General features: G+C 42.1%; 1 protein-coding gene across 6 annotated transcripts in view; it reads left to right on the forward strand.

Moving 5' to 3' along the window:
- The first annotated feature begins 6,250 nt into the window (after positions 1-6,250).
- ZNF462 (zinc finger protein 462) overlaps positions 6,251-19,536 on the forward strand; it is a 93,828-nt gene continuing 80,542 nt past the window's right edge. For 2 of the 6 annotated variants that reach the window (XM_074932234.1, XM_074932236.1), the window contains exon 1: positions 6,802-7,096. The gene's annotated coding sequence lies outside the window, so the exon portion shown is untranslated. Of the gene's footprint in view, positions 6,466-6,800; positions 7,097-7,515; positions 7,653-19,536 lie in introns of those variants that run through there. The other 4 variants (XM_074932231.1, XM_074932230.1, XM_074932235.1 and 1 more) reach the window with 4 other exon arrangements.

Raw genomic sequence — 19,536 nt, forward strand, 5'->3', positions numbered from 1 at the left:
GGTAGCAGAAAAGAAATGTAAACTTTAAAAACAGAGTAATGTTGTGAGATACAATGTATCATAGTGAAAACATCAATGGAGAAAAACATGCAATTTCAATACGTAACACCTACAGGTAAAAAGAGAAGTATCTAAACGACTGAAAGTAATTGGTAAAGATTATTAACCCAATTAGATGCAAGAATGAGCTAGGCAGAAGGTTTAAATTAGCAGTATATCTATTGGAGTCAGTGAAGCTAGCCAAATTACATGAACTGAGGATTTGGCTGATCATGTGGAGACGTGGAATGGGGAAAAAAAAAAAAAAAAGTGCCATAAATACATGTGAGTAGGAAAAAATCAATCTTTTAACAGCGATAAATAGACAGTAGATAGATGAGGAAGAGCTTCATTTTGTGTTGGTCACCAACTTAAGAGCACAAGAAGAATCTTCAACAGCATTTGTTGAAACATCTCCAGATTAGCAGTAGCAGTGACTAGCTCACAGACAGGCAACGTGTGCCCAAAACATTATTAAATTATTAGAAGAATAGAGTTTTGGCATGCACTTCAGCAGTGTTCAACTTTCTGTAGTGTGCATCTCTCTGCTTACAGGGAAAATGAACTGGAATTGACCCATATGTGCAACTGGGACTTCAGCAAAAGCTGAAGAAGAAACAACTTCATTAGGAAATAAACTGTAAGCTGAAGTATTTCAATAGTAGGAGATAGATAAAATGCATTGTTTCCTTTTTATATCTTCAAAGACATGCAATATGGGAAATCAACTACGCCTGAAATGCTTCCACGGGAAATGAAAATACCTACTGGAGTTGCTTCAAAAAATGAAACTTGGGCTAAATTTGTAATGTATCAATAAAAATGTCATCAAACTGCATATACTAGACAGATTATTCAGCAGTACCAGGCACTTCCCTACAAAGCCAGAGATGGCCTTTTTCAATTTTATAGTGGGTCTAGAAAAATTAGATATCAGAAATACTGGCTAGGAAGTGGAACTCAAATCTATCAGAGGCTGTATATTATACAGGTTGAATAGGACATACAGAACAAAAATTATTTGAGAGCTTAAGTTTTAAAAATACTGGAGTACTAGAGAGACAGATCAAGTGATGCAAGTGTTGCATTTAGACACTAAAAAAGGGGGGAAATGCATTTTTCAAAGGTATGCAAGTAAGAATAGCTTTGTATTGGATTGCATAAATCTAGTAAAATATACAGGGTGGGGGGAGTGAAAAATGACCAGTGAATATAGCCAGAAACCATTTGTATCTGACCAATAAATTAAAAACCTTTTCACAAATCACTCAGCACCTACCTCTTCCAAAGACAAAATCAAACTGTTTCTCTCTTGAAGTCTTCTTAGTAGTGAGTATATTGGGATATAAGGTTTCTATACTAACCAGCAAACAGTTGTCATGATCCAGAAAGTCAGATGTTGTAAAGTGACTGCAGTTTCAATCTCACTGGCTCCATTTAAAACCACGCAGAAGTTAAATGAAATCCAGCTGTGTCTTTGGAAGGACTGACTTTCATAAAACTAAATTTGCACTTATACCAAAATATATCTTGCTTCTAAAGATTTCAAAAGTGCAAAGTTAATTAAATTAAACTTCATGGTCACTGTTTTTTAACAGTAAGAAGTGAAGTTAGGATGTGCCTTTAGTTGCTTAGCAAACACTCATCATGGTAATTACATATTTCCCCCAAATCAGTTTGTTGCCTGTCTTATGGTGGTGGATAAAAAACCCTTTTTACTAGACTGTATTTCATTCTTTTATTAAATCAAATTGATCATTAAAAGGAGGATATATACGACAAATTATTTACTAATGATCTAGGGCCTATTGTGATTCATGTTTCAGTTGATAAGGGTTTACTCTGTTTGGTTCCAACCCAGTTAGTTTTAACACTGAAGGAATTCTTTTCATTAACTCTACGGGGATGTTGACTGGACACAAGGTTTCCTGCTGCCTGCACTTTTTAGACATGTTCTTAGGTGGGAGAAGTGATGACCTGTGGAACCCACCAAACCCACCCTGAAGTCAACTATAACCTTCCAACAACATATACCCACTATTCTTGACTCACCCAAATTAAAAGGTTTTGGAGTAGGATTGGTTCTCTTTGTAAAGTGACTTCTTGGCTTCTGGTCCTGGTGTAGACTTTCTGAGGAAGCTTGTGGACAGGTATAAAACAGAATCATGAGTTCACCCAAACATCTGACTGCCAAAGGTTCAGCTTTCTCAAAGCAGCAACAACTGTATTTCTAACAGATCTTTCAGATAAGGAAGTGACTTCCAATACCTAACCTGGTCCCTACTAGTACACTTCTCCTAAGCATTTCCAGCAACATAAAAATGCATTTTTCTTTGGGTCTACAACATGCATACTACATTCTGAGGTGTCCTTGCAGATAACAAAGTGACCTTACAGTGAGGAGCTTGCTCTTGGAGATTTCAGTCTGAGCTCTGCCAGAAATAAATAATTCCAAATATTATTAGCAGGCTGAAAGTTTTAGGTTTTAATGTAAGAATTTTCTGAAGAGTTCTTAAGAGCCTAGATTTGGATTATTTACATGTAAAGGCTCTTGAATCCACTGTCCTCTATAAGAGTATTTGTTAAAAGAAAATTTTGCTGATATCTCTTGTACTTCATGGATCCGAGAATGATTTCTCACTTCCAACTAACCAGCTTCTCCTCAAAGTCCTTCACAATAAGGAAACCCTTGGAGGTTAACGAAATAAGGGAGTTGCCAGGGTAAAGGTCAGAATGGCACATTTCTAATCTTCTTAGGAAAGTGAAATTCTCTCAATAGTTGCAGAACATAATATGCTGGAGAAGGAGTGATGTTCAGTTCTTCAGTGAGTTGATACAATGCTTACCTCTTGCATAAGCACTGTGAAATCTTGCTCCAATAGGATAAAATAGCCCGAACAAGTGGAGAATAAATAGGAAATTCACTCAAACTTGTTGGAGGAAAAGGAAGAAATTCTTCCGGATCTGGGGAGGAAAAAAAGAAGCCACTTTCAGTTCTATGAGAGGACATTAACAACACTGCCTCACTGTTGATTATGTACAAAGAAGTGAGCTTTCGGCATCTTATTTTCCACAATGCTTCCTAATGTCTCCTGCTCATTAAGGCTGTGTTCACTGTCCACGCTAAATGTAGCAGAGTTTCCCATCCTGAGGAGCTAATTAAAACCCATGGAGAAATGGATTTGGCTGAAAAAATAAAAATAAAAATTGGGAAGGCAGAATAGCACCATCTTGAGCTTGCTGCCGTCTGCTCACCCCTGTGCCTGTGCCCTTTCCTCCGTGGGGCTCACCGTGCAGCCCCCCACGGGCTTACAGTGGCTGCAGGAGCAGGATGCAGGTGTCAGCCAGGGCCATGCAAACTTTAATCATGGCAGAAAAGATGTGGCCTGGGGATGAAGTGCTCGGGCCCAGGTTGGTCAGATTTTCTGGGTAAGGAAAGACGCAGCTAGTCCAAGAGGCTGGAAAATGTTTTCTCCCCCACCCCAGGCTCTCCTTGCCCTGACTACAGGTTGGAATATCGTCCATCTACCCCAGGTCGATGGGGGAAGATTGAGTTTTTTAGTTAAAACCAAGAACATCCCCTTCCTGTGGCTTCAGTCTACACGGCCGACACCACCCCTGCTGGGAAGACGGACAGAAGCTGAAATCCTCTCTCGCTCCCGCCCCTCACGCAACCAGGGGTGGGAGCGGGGTGCAGAGCCCCAAGGCGGGAGCTTCGTCCAGGCTTCCCAGCTCCCGCCCCGCAGCCGGGCTGCCTGGCAGAGGAGATACCTTTGTGTGCCTTTGCCTACACCCCGACTCTCCCTGGTGTGTCCCCGGCGACCCACATGCCAGAACCCAGAGAACTGCAAACTATCTTCATTACCCTTAATGGGACTGTTAACCCGCCGAGGTAATTAGGACCAGAGAGCTGTCAGCACAGTTAACCTCTTTATTGCTGGGCACGGCACCGGGGTGAGCTGGGGGGGGGCTGCCCGGAGCTAAAGCCCTCTCCCTTGCGCCCACCACCCGTGGAAGGTCCTGCACCTCCAGGACTTGTCCTCCTCGCCACACTGGACTCGGAAGCCAGAAGCGCCTGTTCCTCAGCGCAACCAGACGGGGGGCTCCAGGAGGGCTCCCCCCTGGTGATTGCTTCTCGGTGGGGCTCTCCCAGCCGAGTGTCCACCTCGCTATTGGCTTTCCCCGGAGGCGTCCGGAGCACGGTGGGGATGGCTGAAAGCCTGCAGGAGGAAGTTATGGACCACCCGACCCCTAGGGAGAAGTCTCCTGCCCCGCGCCCCCCGGCACTGCCCTCCAGCGCCGGGGTTGCTCTGGAGGCCCCGACCTCCTCCCCGGGACCCCGAGTGGGTGCCCGGACAGCCGTGCTCCTCGCCGGAGGACCGGGGTCCCCCACGGGACGCAGAAGGGACAACCCCCGCCAAAGGATGGGGGGAATAGGGCAGGAAAACATTTTCAGCCTACCTCCATGAAAACACAATTTCTTTCTTTTTTCTTACACTCCCCCCCCCCCCCCCCCCTTTCCCCCGAGGTTTGATACCCACTCCTCCCAAGAGCCTTCATTTTTAAATGGGATTGTTGTTTCCCTGGAGGGTGGCTAGTCAGAAGTCAGGTGTTCTGGGATTTGTTGGTTGTGATGTTGCTCTATTTTACTTTTTTTTTTTTTTTTTAAATTTAAAATATAATGCTGAGAGACAAAGAGGTAAATTATCTGCCTCGGTGTTGATGGTACGTCAAAGATTGCAAAGCCCAGGCACTCTCTTCCTGCGAAGAGGATGATTTATAGAAAATTGCAGGCAGAACACATGCACATTCTGGCAGCCGTAAAGACAGTCCCTCCCTTTTCCTTAATGTTCTTTTATCAGCTTCTTAGGAGGTGTCTGCTTCATTTGTCTGCATAAAACCAGTAGTCTTAGTAGGAATCCCCAGTTTTGATGTTTTTTCTCCTCTTCCTTAAGAAGGATTCTCTCAATCCAACAGTGCTTCTTCTGCCCAGATATTCTTCTTCCTATTTCTCACAGCACTTGTTTGGGGCAAGAAGGGGGGGAGCGGAAAGAGGGGAGAGGAGGAGGGAGAAGATCTTTCTCCTGTTTAGTGATTAACTTGCATAGCTCAAAGAAAGAGAAGATTTAATGGGAGAGATCCTGCCTGTGTGCTTTGTACTCACTGCAGTCTTGTGGATGGGAAGATCGGAGAGTGCAGGCGTTTAATATTTGACTAGTACCTGGGCGAGCGATTTTTGTTATTTTATTACTATTGTTAGCATTTCTGCCTTTGGTCTTCAGCTGAGCTGGGAGAGTTCAGACAATGAAGTTCTAACATGCCTGACCTCTCCCAGAGCCAGTAAAATCTGGACTCTTTTAAGAAGATCATCTCAGCTTCACCACTCGCATAAAACTTCCTCGGAGCAGGGGAGGGATCTTCCCCTTCACCCGAACCGGAGTTTTGTGGTTCTAGTCTCTCTTCCACCCATGCAAACTGCAGTGCTGGAGGGCTGGAGAAACCCCGGTGATGTTCCAATACCAGTCATGCCCTTGTGCTCAAATTGATTTTGCCTCACTCCCGTGTATCGATTTTCTGAGTCTGCACGTAACCCCTAATCCCCCCTCAGCCCCCCTCCAGTGCTAGACATAACCCTAGAAAGAATCTGACCTGGTGCTGTAGGAAGATTGAAGGGGGAGGGGGAGGGGGGTGTTGAGCAAAAGAAGTCGCTCAGCACAATGCTTAACAGAAACGAGACTAAATAAAAATGCAGGCTACAGCCGCTTTGTCTTTGCCTGCTTGCCTTCATCACCAAGATACCTTTCTTTGTCAGCCTTGATCGTTAGTTTCCACGGTTTAAATAATCAGTCACAAAGGAGCAGACAACTAGGTGTTGGAAGGCATAAAAGTTAATTATTTATTTTATTTTGCAGCCAAAAACATTTCACCAATGTAGGAAGTGATTTTGGTGCTCGGTAGTACAAGCTCTCTTTTCTCCTAAATGCTTGTGAGAAATAAAAAACCTGGAGATGACTGTCTTTATTTCCGGGAGTAGACTTCAAAATACGTGCCAGAAATGGACAATTCGAGTGTCCTTTCTCCACATCAAATGCGAGCTGGAAGGGGGATTAAAAAACAACCACGTGGTAGATCTGGTTTTATACTTTGCAACCTCCAGCTCCATTTATGTTCTTTACCCTGCTCAGGGAAGATTAGCCTCTAGATGGATGTGTCTGAGGGATCACCTCAGGGGCAGATCTGCATGCAGAAACCGGTTTTTGCCATGGCTGGAAGAGAGCTATGACCTAGCAGAGCGCTCCATCCGAGCGGCTCCCCGAGCATAGCAGGAGCTGCTGAGCGCTCCTGCACAGGAAGCTTTGTGAAGGCAACAGCTTGGAAGGGGAAGCTCTTCAGATCTTTCCCCCTTCTTCTCCTCCTCCCTGGCCAGTGAGTGATTCAGTGTCCCAAACCTTACTTTTTGTTACCACCTTCCTCCTCTTAATCTCCTTCATCTTCAACACCTCCTCCTCTATCACTACCATCATCTCCTCCATCTGTCTGCCTCCTGGATCTCTCTCGTTTTCTTGCTTTCACCCCCCTCCTCTTCCACCTCCCTCCCTCTCTTTCTTCTTGCCTTTTCCTCCTCTCTTTTCTTCTCTTTTCTTTCTCTTTTTCCTCCTCTTCCCTTACACGTTGTTGTTGTTGTTAGAAAGGATTCTTGCACCCCCTGGTGCTCTTGCGTTTTGTGTGGTAGGAGAGGAGATTGTCTTCTTTCTCTCTCTCCCTCTGGTTGCTCATTATTCAGAGAGAGACACAGAGGGTGAGTGAGAGAGAGAGAGAGAGACGGATATCTCAGGTCATCTGCAGCTGCAGCAAACCAGTGAAGGAGAGAGAGAGAGGGAGAGGGAGAGAGAGGGGGGGAAAAGCAGGGAAAGATGGCGATCCTCCATTGCTGAGACCTGGCAAGGAGCACATGAGACTCACAAAACAACTTCCACAACAATAACAAGAAGAAGAGCTAGGCAGAGAGGAAGAGGAGAGGAGGCAGCAGCAAGAGCAGCAGTGCTGGGACGCTCCTGTAAGTTCTTGCAATTAAAACCCATCTCCGGTTTGGCATTGGAGAGATCATCTCTCGTGTGTGTGTGTATATACACACACATATTTGGCTTGGTCTTTTCTGTCTTTCTTTCTTTCCACCACCCTCCTCTGAAATCCATTCATTCGGTCAACGGAGGAAGGAGGAAGAAAGAAAGGAAGAAAAAAAAAAAAAAAAGAAGAGCGGGGAGCGAGAGCGGGGTGTTTTGTTTGAGCGAGAAGTCTCTTGCATGGAGGAGGAGAAGAGGAGGAGGTGCTGGTGGTGGTGGTGGTGGTGGGAGGAGGAGGAAGGCGGTTAATTAATTTTTTGTTGTTGCATTAAGGGGGGGGATATGGAGAGATAAGTGAGATATCAGCCGAGCTTTCGGGGTGGGGGGTGCCCGAGAGATTATATGTATATGTGTGTGTGTGTGGGGTGTGTGTGTGTGTGTGTGTGTGTGTGCATGGTCTGGATGGTGCTGTGCGTGTGGACTTGGATCAGAGACGGGAGAGACACGGAGGAGAGAAAAGCTCCGTGCTGGCACGACCCAAGCAATCGGGTGACCTCTTTCTTCCTTCCTTCCTTCCTTCCTTCCTTTCTTTTCTCTTTCTCTTTCTTCTTTCTCTTTTCTTTCTTTCTTTCTTTCTTTCTTTCTTTCTTTCTTTCTTTCTTTCTTTCTTTCTTTCTTTCTTTCTTTCTTTCTTTCTTTCTTTCTTTCTTTCTTTCTTTCTTTCTTTCTTTCTTTTCCTTCCTTCTTTCCTTCTTCTTTCCTCTTTCTCTCTCTTTCTCTCTACCTCTCTTCCTCTCCTCTTTCTCCTCGTCTCCTCTCGCTGCCCTCCTCCTCGCCGCTGGTGAGGCAGGTCCCTCACCCCGGCGGTGGTGCCCCCACCGCGGCTCTCCTGGAGTTGGGATGTGGGGGGTCCCCGGCGGCGTCGGGGCTGGGGGGCTGGTGGTGCCCGCAGGAGATTGCTTGGAGGAGGACAGCGTTCAGCTGGAGAGCAGAAGCCATTACACACGCCTGTGCTCTCCTTTGAGCGAAAGAGAGCAAGAAGGGAAGAAAGGAAGGGGAAGAAGCCCACTTCTTCTTGCTCAGTTCCCCGATGTCCCTACCTTTAAACCAGGCGAGGGAGAAAGCGCTTTCTTTCCTGCCCCTTTCTCAACCACCCGGCGCAGCTTTCTCCCTATCTCTCCCCCTCTTTCCCTTTATCTCCCTGTCCTCCATTTGCAAGCTGTCTGCTTTGGTTCCAGTCCAGGCTCCACAACACAAAGCTTCTCCTCGCTCTCGCACACATGCACACACAGAGTCTACAGACTCTTTATGTCTTCTGGAGTAACCTTCTCCCCCCCCCTCCCCCCCTCCTCTTAGTATTGTGGTTTCTATTCTCCACACAGATCCTCCTGGAGCTTCATGTAGTTGTGATCTGATAGGATTTCTCCCCCCCTCATCTCCTTCTTTTGGGGGAGAAAAAGGAAAAGTTTCATTCGTTTTTCTGGTGTTTGGAAGCAGAAAGACCTTCAAGTTTCAGTGCCTTCTGCTGCTGCTTTTGTGTGTCTGTGTCTGTGGGGGTCCGTTTGTCTCATGAAGCTGCTTGCATGTCTTAAGAGGAAGTGACTAGTTTGGCAGAGAGCTGTGATCTGAGTCAGGTAAGCCATGTCATGTTCTCTAGCTCCACCAGAAAATGGAGGAGAGAGAGAGTAGACAAAGCTGAGATGGAAGTGCTCCTAACATCGTGGATGTCTCTCCATGTTTGGAAGCTTTGCTGGCAGTAGCTGGCTTAATCATGATTTTTTCCCCTAAGGTTTCTTCAGTTTTTTCAATGTACATCATTGTGATGGGTCTTCTCTCTGACTTCATGCTATCAGGAAATGAGGATTGGAGGAAATTGATCAGATTCTCCTTCACACAGAGAAACACATCCTCAGGCTTTTTGCTCTTATGCTTTCATGCGGAGGTCACCTTTCTAGATATTTTTCTTTGGTTAAAGACCACAGAATTTAGGAGGTTGATCAGTTGGCCGAAGAAATAGTGTATAAATGCATATATTTATAGGTTTCTGAAAGCATTTGGAGGTAAGTGCATGCAGCTTGAGGCTGCTCAGGTTCTTCCAGAGAACGTCATGAAATGTCACTTTTTTTTTAGGTGGTGATGATGATGCCTCATTTTTGGGGATTTTTAACATCTGATTTTCAAGAGCATTCCTTCTTTTGGATGTAGTTTAAATTAGAGATGGAATATTTCTCCCCACGCATTAGGTTGCATTAAAATGATACTGGCAAGCTTTTAGTAGGTTCCTCGGAGCATCATAACATACATAATTTCTCTTGGAAAAAACAAAACAGTTTTCACAGCTGTCTTTTTGGTGTATTAAAATATTCTTTTCTGAAAATTTACAGCAACATTCTTGTTATGATTTTAATGTCATTATGGAAACCTAAGATCTTTAAAGTGTGATAGCATTTGAACAGGAGTTTGTCTGCTTTTTTTTAACCCATCTTTTAATCTGGAATAATTTTGAGTAGTCTCAAACCAGGCCTCTCTCTTTTCCCACCAACCTGAATTTGCACATCTGTTGAATAGTAGACTCAGTTCCTCAAAAAATTCAAACTACATGCTCAAATGCATGAGGGGGATACCAGAGTGCAGTGCTACTGAGCTTGAAGGCACAGCTCCATAGAAGGGTATCAGTAATGTTCATGCTTAGGTTGCTCTGAAGGGTTTAAGAAGGAATGTGTTACATATGAGAGGTGTAAGTGACACGATAAGGGGACCAACAAAACTGAATCAGAACATGCTCCCAGATGTGCAAAAAGAATAGAAAGATCTGAAGATTGCAATGACTAGCAATGAACTTAAGATCCAGCTGCTGCAAGGTTAAAATCTGCCCTTATTTTTGCTATGGAAGAAATAGTTTAGTATGTAAACTAATATACTTGGGAAGGATATTGCATTATCAGCTGTGCATTTCTTTAGTTCTGAATGTTGATACGTCACCAGAATTACTGAGTTACTGTGGTTGTCTCCATCTTTCAAGAGTGGGCCATGGAACATACCGTTTCAGGTATCTTGACAAAGTAAAAAAAAAAAACCTACATTTTGACAAAGTGAAGAAGGAGGTTAACTGTTTTGGTTTGGGTTTTGGGTTTGTTTTTTTTGTTGTTGTTTTGTTTTGTTTGTTTGTTTGTTGTTTGTTTGGTTTTTTTTTTTTTTTTTTTTTTTTCCCTGAGATGATGTTCTTTTCATGCACTTTGCAATCCCTGCACAGGTCTAAATCAGCAGCCACTGAAGAAACTGAAAAAGTCCTCACTGACCTTTGCTTGTTTGTGTCGGATCCTAAATATCTGTCCCATATACAAGAAGACTGTGTGCAGTCTTCTTAGGTATCCATTTGTATTTCATAGTTCAGAATTGTGAATGTCCTCTTACTTCTTGAGAGGACAACTCAGTGCTTGCACCACAATGTACCCTACAGATACACTGCTTTTGAACATGGCATGTGCAATCCAAGAACGAGTTTGAGATTTAAGCTGAGGATGTTTATGGGAGGGCCTCTTAACCCCTCTCCTGTGGTGACAGATACTGTAGAAAACCAAATGTCATTGCAATAGTTTGAGTTGAGAGTGATGTTACTTCTGTGAGGGGTTTCTTCACTCTGAGACTGAAAACCCTTTAGAGAATGATGTTCTTGTTAATGATGTTTCTTCTTGTAGTTCTGCCCAGACAGGTTGAAGTTCACCTTGCTGTTAAAATACTAGCAGAGAGACTTCTTTCTTTTTAACAACAACCCAAAACTAGTGTAAAAAAAAACCAAAACAGCTTTAAAATGGGCTCTAGAAAGATAATTAATCTTAATTCATGAGATGTTGATGACCTGAATGTTTCTCATAATCAGGCACAAATTTCTTCATTCCGACAATGGCTTTCAATTGCTTTTGGTTTGTGGGCACCCAGAACTTTGTCATGGTGCAAGCTCTAACAGAAACTGCATTCATAGCTTATTCTTCAGTATACAAACTTGCTATTCTTAATCACTTTTCTCAAGCCCATTAAACATAGCCTATGGACCACTGCTTTAAAAATGTTTAAACAATGATTTCATTTCCTTATACATTTTCACTAGGTTTATAATGGGTTACATTGTTGAGAAATTCAAAACATCATGTTTAGAATTTCCATAATTTTTAAAAATTATTTTTTTACAAGAGAAGAACTATAAATACATTGTGTATACTCAGACTGTGAAGGATATGAGTACATAATCAGGTGCTGGAAATGGAAGTAGAACAACTGCAAGTAGAAGTGGAAAAAAAAAGATTATCATTCCAAGTTCATAATAAATTCTTTAGTGTTATGAACTTTGACTTAAAGGAGGATTGACTTCTATGAACACATGAGTGATTGAAAAGAGAGTTGATGAGTTCATAAGTAGATAAGTATTGGAGAAGAACTGTGTTCGACATAGCTGTTTGGACATTTGGCAGATGTTACTCTGGGCCCCAAGGAATGGACAAGTTTAATTTTAGCCTTAAAAAGGAAATGGGAAGAACTGAAGTCTTATAATAGTACAAGTTGCAGTTTGAAGAAGGTTACCTCAGAAAAGCTCAAAGATGTCTCTTGAAATTTGGAATCCCCAGAAACAAGTGTAAAAGTTCTCCTATTGAGTTTTCCTATCGTTCCAAACAACATGTGTAGAGAGTTACAATATAAGCTGAGATCGAGCCACTTCACTGTAACACTTTTCTGCGTGGTGTGGTGGATAATTTCTTAAATTGAGCAACGAACACTGCTTTTACTGAGAAACTGTGGAAAAAGGACTTAAAAGTGTGAAACTCGTGAATAGCTGTTTAGTGGTCATTAATTAACATTGCTCTGTCATGAAGCTATCACTGTGCAAACGTAAACTTAGGGACAAAACCTGTAGTATCCGAAATCCCCCAGTGAAATACTGAAAAGAGTAGTTTGAAGAAGCATACTGTTAGAGGAAGGAGATCCTGTTTTGACAGATCAGGAAAGGTCTATGAAAGCCTTGTGTCCTTTCATGTATTTCATTTCCTTTGTTATATTTCCAATCTATTGTAGTAGAAAAATAATGTAAATACTCTCTTCACAGATATTTCTCTATTTTGAAATTAAATGATCTATTTTGTAAACTTGTTCTAGATGAAAACAATCTGCTGCTAGTGCCAGAACTGTATGATTTGCTTAACTTGCATACTTGATCAACATGTGATCAAATATGAACTTCTAATTGCTGGCTTCCGTGAAAGTGTTGAACTTCATGAGTCTAAATGCTTGCTTGTTTTTCAAGCAGTTGCTTTGTTCTAGAGAACTAAATAATCAAGCAATCTGTCCAAAAGTGTTTAACGGAAATCTTTCAGGTAGTGTTAAAATATGATATGGGCCCATAGGAGTTGAGCAGGAGGTCTGTGAAGTGTTAATTGAGGGAGGGGGTGAGAAATACCACCTTACTCTTCAGAGAGTGAGAGTAATTTTGAAGGAAAAAAAAAGGCCTATGATGAGAATGAAGGCTGCTTAAACTAATCTGCTAACCTCTCAGAAAGAGGAACTCAAATAGTTTAATCAAGAGGTGCTGGAGAAGGTGGTGTGATGCAAGTCTTCAGCTGCTGGCAGAGACACAGTTAACATTGTAAACGGTTGAACTTCAGCATGGCACTTCTCCAAATGAGTTGACTGTTGAAAATAAAATGTTCCAGAAGAACTGGGAGAACAGGAAAGAAGTTAAAATAGCATGGTTTTTATGCCAGTGCTGAAAGAAGGGGGGAGGAAGGGAGATAGCTCAACTTATGATAAAGGCTTTAGTAGAAGTTTCCAAATGAAGGGACTAGATTTAATAGAATGATCTCTTCATTTGTGTCCTGAGTTTTGGGAGTATTCTTTGGCTTTCAGCTTGTGTTTGGGAAGTTGAACACATAGGTAAATAAAAAGTCACGTGAGACTGTTTTGGGTTTTGTTCCATTTTGTTCTTCTGACTGTAAAAACAATACCAACGATCTAAAGTCTGCCCCTCATTTCTAGAGTTTTATGAGGCTGTGTCAGATGTTGCAGTACAAACACAACTCTGAAAGGGTTTGAAAGAGAGGTTTTGAGATGGGGAAAGGGAAGTCATTATTTCTGGTGTCATATTAGAAGCACACTGTCTCATGTACAATTTTAATTTTTTTCTGTGTTCTCTTGAGCACTTCAGGAGTTGAAGATCTTGGTACAGTTGCTTTGTTCAGCTTAAGACAGCATGTGTTATTGCAGTAACTCAAAATATCCTTGCCTAATCACTACTTGAAGGAACTTTTCTTTAAGCAGTGTTTGGAAAGAGCCTTTCCTCATCATTGGTTGTGATTGCTTTGTAGTAATTTTTGAGACACAATGGTGATCGAAACGTTAGTCCCAGACCTATCAACAGTGTTATGCCTTTTATTTCCCCTTGATCTAAAAGTGTCTTAGTTTTTGACTAGTCTTTGTGATAAAATTATGGATCTTCACAGCTGCTGTCTAGGGGATTTACAACAGGTTTTTGGCTTGGGCTAAAAGTGCCTTTAGTTAGAAGGTGGTCTGCTCCCTCAAAAAACCCCATCAGTTTATTTGCTAAGTTAAAGAAGATGGAAATGAGACATCTCAGGATGTGCAGTCATTGTTCTGGAGTGGAGTAAAATACAGCCTCTTTCAGAATGCATGTTTAATAATGTCAGCATAAAGAGCTGTAGGCACAACAGCATCAATGTCATGAGTGATTAGGAAGGACTTACTGAGAGTTTATCGGGGTAGCAATCATTACAAGGCCAGTGTGTTGAGGACAAATAATTCTGAGAAAACACTTGATTCGGTGGACTACTTCTGTTATTTTTGAACTGGTTAAATTAAGAACTCGCTTGTTGAAGTATGTCACTTGTTACTTCATGGTGGAAGATAAAACAATTAATTGGGATTATGAAAAACTCGGGGAGTTATTTAATGCCTTTGGAAGAAGCAGCTAAGTGCTTGCATTGTGTGCCTGTGTTCTTCCTTATCCTTTCAATGCTGGGAATATGTATTTAATAACTTGAGTAACATTATCTAAGTGGGTGGTCAGCACCACTGGACGGTGTGTTGCAGCATTTGTTACAGGTACAGGCTCTGTGCTGACCTGAAGAAGTGAGATGTTCAGTTATGGCATTACTGTTGCTATTAAAAAGCTCTGGGAAGGGGCCTGAGAACCCCAGCTGCTGTTGTGGTGGAGGAAGTCAGGCCTTCAAAGGATACAAGGACTGGAGTGTCAGGAAAAGTAAATGGTAGCATCAGCACAAGTGGAAAATAGGCAGAGCTATTCAGCAAACAGAAAAGTAGGCTAAGGCATGCCATAATTATGTGTAGTGGAAACTTGCTGCTAATAGAGCAATTGCGTGGGGTAGGGAGGCAGGAGAATGATTTTTCAAGACAAAACAAAGCAGACATTGCAGAGAATGATATAGGAAGACTGAGGATTCAGTGTGCTCATGATATGTGAAAGAGAAGACTTTGTTTTGAAAGATGCTAAAAATGGAATCTTCTGATGTACATGCGGTCACTGTTTCCGTGGCCTTGTAGGACAATAGGGGCTTCTTTGCACTGCCCAAATGAGCAAACTCTTCCTTCCCGCTTGCAGCTCTTAAGGTTCAAATAGTGCAGCTTCAGGGTGGTATCAGTGGTTGTGGAAAGAAGGAATCACAGGATATTCCTTTTGGGAAGAAGTTGGGTTATACTGGATTGGGCTGTTGTTGTGCAAATGGATTCAAAATACAATAGCTACTTATCACAGCAGCCAGGCAAACACATTCCTCCCACACGTTGTCCCTAGACATTGCTGGCAAAGAAAAGAACAGAATGAAGGAATGTGACACACAGAACCTGTGCTGCAGCAGCCCATATTTTGAGTTTTCTCCTTTTATATATATGACATAAACAGGGAAGCTAAGGGAAGACTACATGTGCTGGAAGATTTTTATCCAGCATGAGTGTGACATGCAGAGTGGTGCATTTACCTTTTAATGACTTTGACAAGCTGAAGACTTTAATTTAACGTCTAGCTGGGAAAAGGGATCATTGATAAAGGCCTTTCTGTGGTCCAAATGCCAGAATTCTGATGATGTTGAAAAGTGATTTTTTTCCTTTCTGCCTCGCTCTTGTTGATCTTAAATTGACAGCTCAATTAGATTCCAGGTCAGAAGTTCTAGAGGGATTGGTGAAGGTGGCTTACGTTGGTGGTGGTTGTTTAACAACTTTTTACTTCTTTCCTTTACCTTTTTTTTTTTTGTTGTTTTTTTTTTGTTTTTTTTTGTTTTTTCCTCCCTCTCCAGTGAAGTGGACACTCCAGTCTAGGCTAAATTTGTGAGACAGCTTGGAGGAGTGCTGATCTTGAGGTGGATGCAATGAATCAGGCCTGAGTGTTCATCTCTAGATGAACAAACTGCTTTTGGAGAGAACTTAGAGAAGCCCCTGAATGTTTATTTATTTTAACTCAAACTTGGGTTCTTTAGTGTCACTCAGACTCAGCTAGATTTGTGGGTATGTGTCTCTTTATAATGTGGTTTTAGGCCTCTCTGACCAAACACTAAGGACACCAAAGAATTAATGTCCAGTTCTTGAAATCTTATTTAATTCCTTCAGTCATCCATCCTTCTACCCAGGAAAATAGGTGTAATTAGGATTTAAAAGGGACATTGGAAATTAAGACCTGGGTGCTGGATTCTGCTGCTGTATGTACTGAAACAAACCAATATGTAGGGTAGGAAAAGAAAAATCTCCTTTTGGAAGTGGTTCTAGGGTGTGAGACTGGAGCAGACCTGCTCTGCTGTTTGCAAGCACTTAGAGATGGGAACTAGAGTTACTTGCCTCTGTTTCTATGTCACTGCTGTAATTCTGACTGATCATGTGTTCTCAGCTGTGTCACTGCTTGTGGTGAGTATGTAAGAAGAGACTAACTACATATATATTACAGTGTCTACTTAGTTTAGTTGGTAAGGCAGCAAAGTTTGGAAGGCAATGGCCATAAGGAGTCATGTTGTTTACTTCTGTGTGGTGTGACAAGTGGTACTGTCAGAAAAGTAAGAAATTTCAGTATGAACAAATTTGGAATGACTTCTTATTTGTTTGGAAGCTCTTATCTTGCATTTAAGTTTTTCCCTTGTCTACATCTGGATGGCTCTGGCTGCAGGATATAAGGACCTCCAGCACTGGTGGGCTCTGAAACTGTGCTTCTATCATGCTCAGCTAAATAACTGGACAAGTGCAAAAATGTTAATAAATGTCTGATTGAAAATTGAGAGCAGCCAGACAGCTCTCAGCCTGGTTAATTAGCTCTTGACTGCTGAATTGTTCCTGCCCTCTCATATGGCTGTGGCTTGTAGCCTTGCAAGAAAGGGCTTGGGTTCCTGGCCAGGAGTGCATCCCAACAGTTGAACTCACGTAACTTGAAGTCAGTGTGGACTGGTTCCTTTTGGTCTAAATGACCTTTTTATCTTTGTTGGGGGGAGGGCAGTGGGGAGAAAGCATATCAGCTTTCAGCTATGTCAGGTCATATAGAGGTCAAGTTCTCTTGTCTGTGATCAAGCATATGGTGTAAAACAGCCCAGTGTGTGTTAGCAGCAGGACCTGGGGAGAGGAAGACTTTATCAAGCCTTCTGGAGGTAAATATGACTGAAGGCCATGTTGTGAATTGGCATACTTGATGGCTCTCAGTTTAGGGCTTTCAGGATTTCTGTATTTAACCCTTCCCTGGTGCTGGCTCCTGGTGTGTTTCCACCCTGGTAGGTTGAGAAGAAGCTGCTGTTTCTCAAGAGCATGCAGATTTCTTCTGCCAGGTTATCTGTGCATATGTGAGACCTTCTGAAATCCCTGGCTCCAAGGGCATGACTCTGTTACTCACTGAAGCTGTTGAAAGAGTGAGTCCATGTGTTTGGGTCTCCCAGCTGCATGAATAAATGAGTAAACCCGAATTATTTTTAAATGATCAGATTACAGAGGTGATAAGATACTACAATGAATTTTCCATTCCATGCTCTCTACAAGTGTGCTGCTCTCCTTCCACTATGAAAGAATTCAAGATTTTAAGTGTTGTTCTCCTAAGGAACCACATTAAAAACTGCTGAGGTTGCACTCAGAAAAAGTCTTCCAGACCAAAAGCCTTGAGTCAGAAGTTTCTTGGCAAGATGTCAGACAGGTTGACCAAAGGTTGCATGTGGTGTGCTCTTGCAAAATGAACATGAAATGCTTGTTGCCCTCCATGGTTCTTCAGTACTTCCACAGGTTCACCTATGTTACCTCAGTGGTGTGCAGGAATATAGTTTGCTTGCTGATATTTTGTTCTTATCTCTGAAGATACTTATTTTAAGAATTCGTGTCTACATAGGTTTGTTAATACTGTACTGTAATATCAGATGGGCTGCTGAGACTTCAAGGGGGTGAGGAATCTATTTTTAGTGTGTTTGAAGGGTAGATGATGTTTCAGGTTGTGGAATGACTTTCTGGGGGGCCTGTCACCATACACTAAAGTTTTTGTATGTCATGGCAGTGGAGGCAAGTCATACGATGATGAGTTAGTAATTTAAATGGGCCATAAAAAAAATTCTGCTCTTTGTGGAAATTTTAAAGATAGATGGAGCTAAAATGCCACACAGTCTGTTCTCATGCTTGTTTCCTTGATGTGCTGAAGACTTCTAATCCTCTTTACAGGTGAAATATGCAGTCTGCTTATGAGTTGAAAGCAATGCCTGCTGATCTGTTGACATCCACATTGGAGGGTTATTCGTGTCTAAGAATTTTAGTAATGGGTGACCTAAAGAGTGTTCTAGTTGCCCAAGAGTTCTGAAGAAGGTGGTTTATGAACTCCTTCTCCATGAGAAATGTCACATGTGGGAAGCTGGATAATAGCAGTGCTGTCCTATTTAAACATATTTGACACCCCAGCCTGCAGAGATTTGGAGCTTTAGATTGAGAAGACTGCCTCAGACAAATGCATACGTGCAGCAATCTGAACGGTGAATCCAGCCTTGCTTTGGAAACACTGCACTGTAGTGGTAGCCATGAAGAACAAATTTTAATGATTTATTATGGTTAGATTTTATGTGGATTGGCTTCCTATTTTCTTTGGAAGGCAGTAAAACTGCAACTTCAACAGGATTCTTCTTACATTCCTGGGATTTTGTTTTGTGTGCAGGCATGTACATTTTATTTATTTATTTAATAAATCTTCACTGCCACTGTTAGGAACAAAGACTTTTTAATAGGTCAGACCTCAGCTACCATTGCATTTTCTTGTTACTGTAGTACATTTGGCAGGTAATAGAAGATGGGGGCTAAAGCCCTTATACTGTAAAAGCTTATTCATGTGAATAGTCAGCTGTGATCTGATTTTGAATTTCACTGCAGCTACTCATGTGAGTAAACATTTGAAGATCAAATCCTTAGCTGTGTGGACTAATTCTTGTGGAGTTTTCAGGGAGGCGTTTGGAAATTACATCTTGAATAGAATGTGCCCTCAGCTTTCAACAACTACCACCTACATACATGAGATGTTCATTTGTGGTTGCATGTTTGGGCATGGTTGTAGCTGATCTGCAACAGCCAACGGGAGCTTATGCATTCGGTAATTCTTTCACTTTCTTTCATGTGCTCTTTTTCTTTCATTCTCTTTATATTTTGACAAGGGGAGCATGTATGTTATACTTACGCAACTTTGACTTCAGTGAATGCTGGCATGTCTCTGAAATACAATTTGATATGTTTGTGGATGTTCTAGTGAGAACATCCATGTTGCTGTGCTTCCTGGAGATGAGGTTCATGCATTCTGGAGTCCCATCACTAACTGTGGTGTTTTTGAAAGCTATGGTTTTTCACAGGGTTTTTCTTTTGATTAAGAGATTGTTTGAATAGATCTAGCATGGTAATTGCCTGTTCAAGACAGGTGTTTTGGATCAGGGAAAGTGCAGCCTAGGCCCTTTTATAATGACAGGAGTGCATACCTTTGCATATGTGTGCATCACACAAGTTGCTATCCATGTGGTTCATACTGCTATGGTAGTTCATCTGGCAGATCATTTAAATATTTACTCCAAAAGATCTTGTTCTCTGTTGGTGTGAAGCAGCATTTCTAGTTATTTTTAGGTCATTTTCATTTTAGCAACCCTGCTGGAGATAAACCAGACACAAGTGCTGTAAACTGTCCCTACATTTTGGTAGAAAATAATAAAACAAAGTTTAATGGTTTGGTCCCAAGGGGAGAACAGACCATATGGTTAACAGAAGGTTAGGCCAAGTAATGCAGTGATGAGAGTGCTACAAACCAACCTAGAATATCTGGTAGTGTGTCCAGTTGCTGCATGTATTAAGCATTGAAATGGTGCTTTCAGATCTGCAGAGCCAGCAGTTCTGTTACCACTGCTGTGACGCAGGAGATAATTCTGTTGGGCAAGCATCA

The sequence above is a fragment of the Athene noctua genome, chromosome Z (genome assembly GCF_965140245.1).
Source record: "Athene noctua chromosome Z, bAthNoc1.hap1.1, whole genome shotgun sequence".
Taxonomy (NCBI): domain Eukaryota; kingdom Metazoa; phylum Chordata; class Aves; order Strigiformes; family Strigidae; genus Athene; species Athene noctua.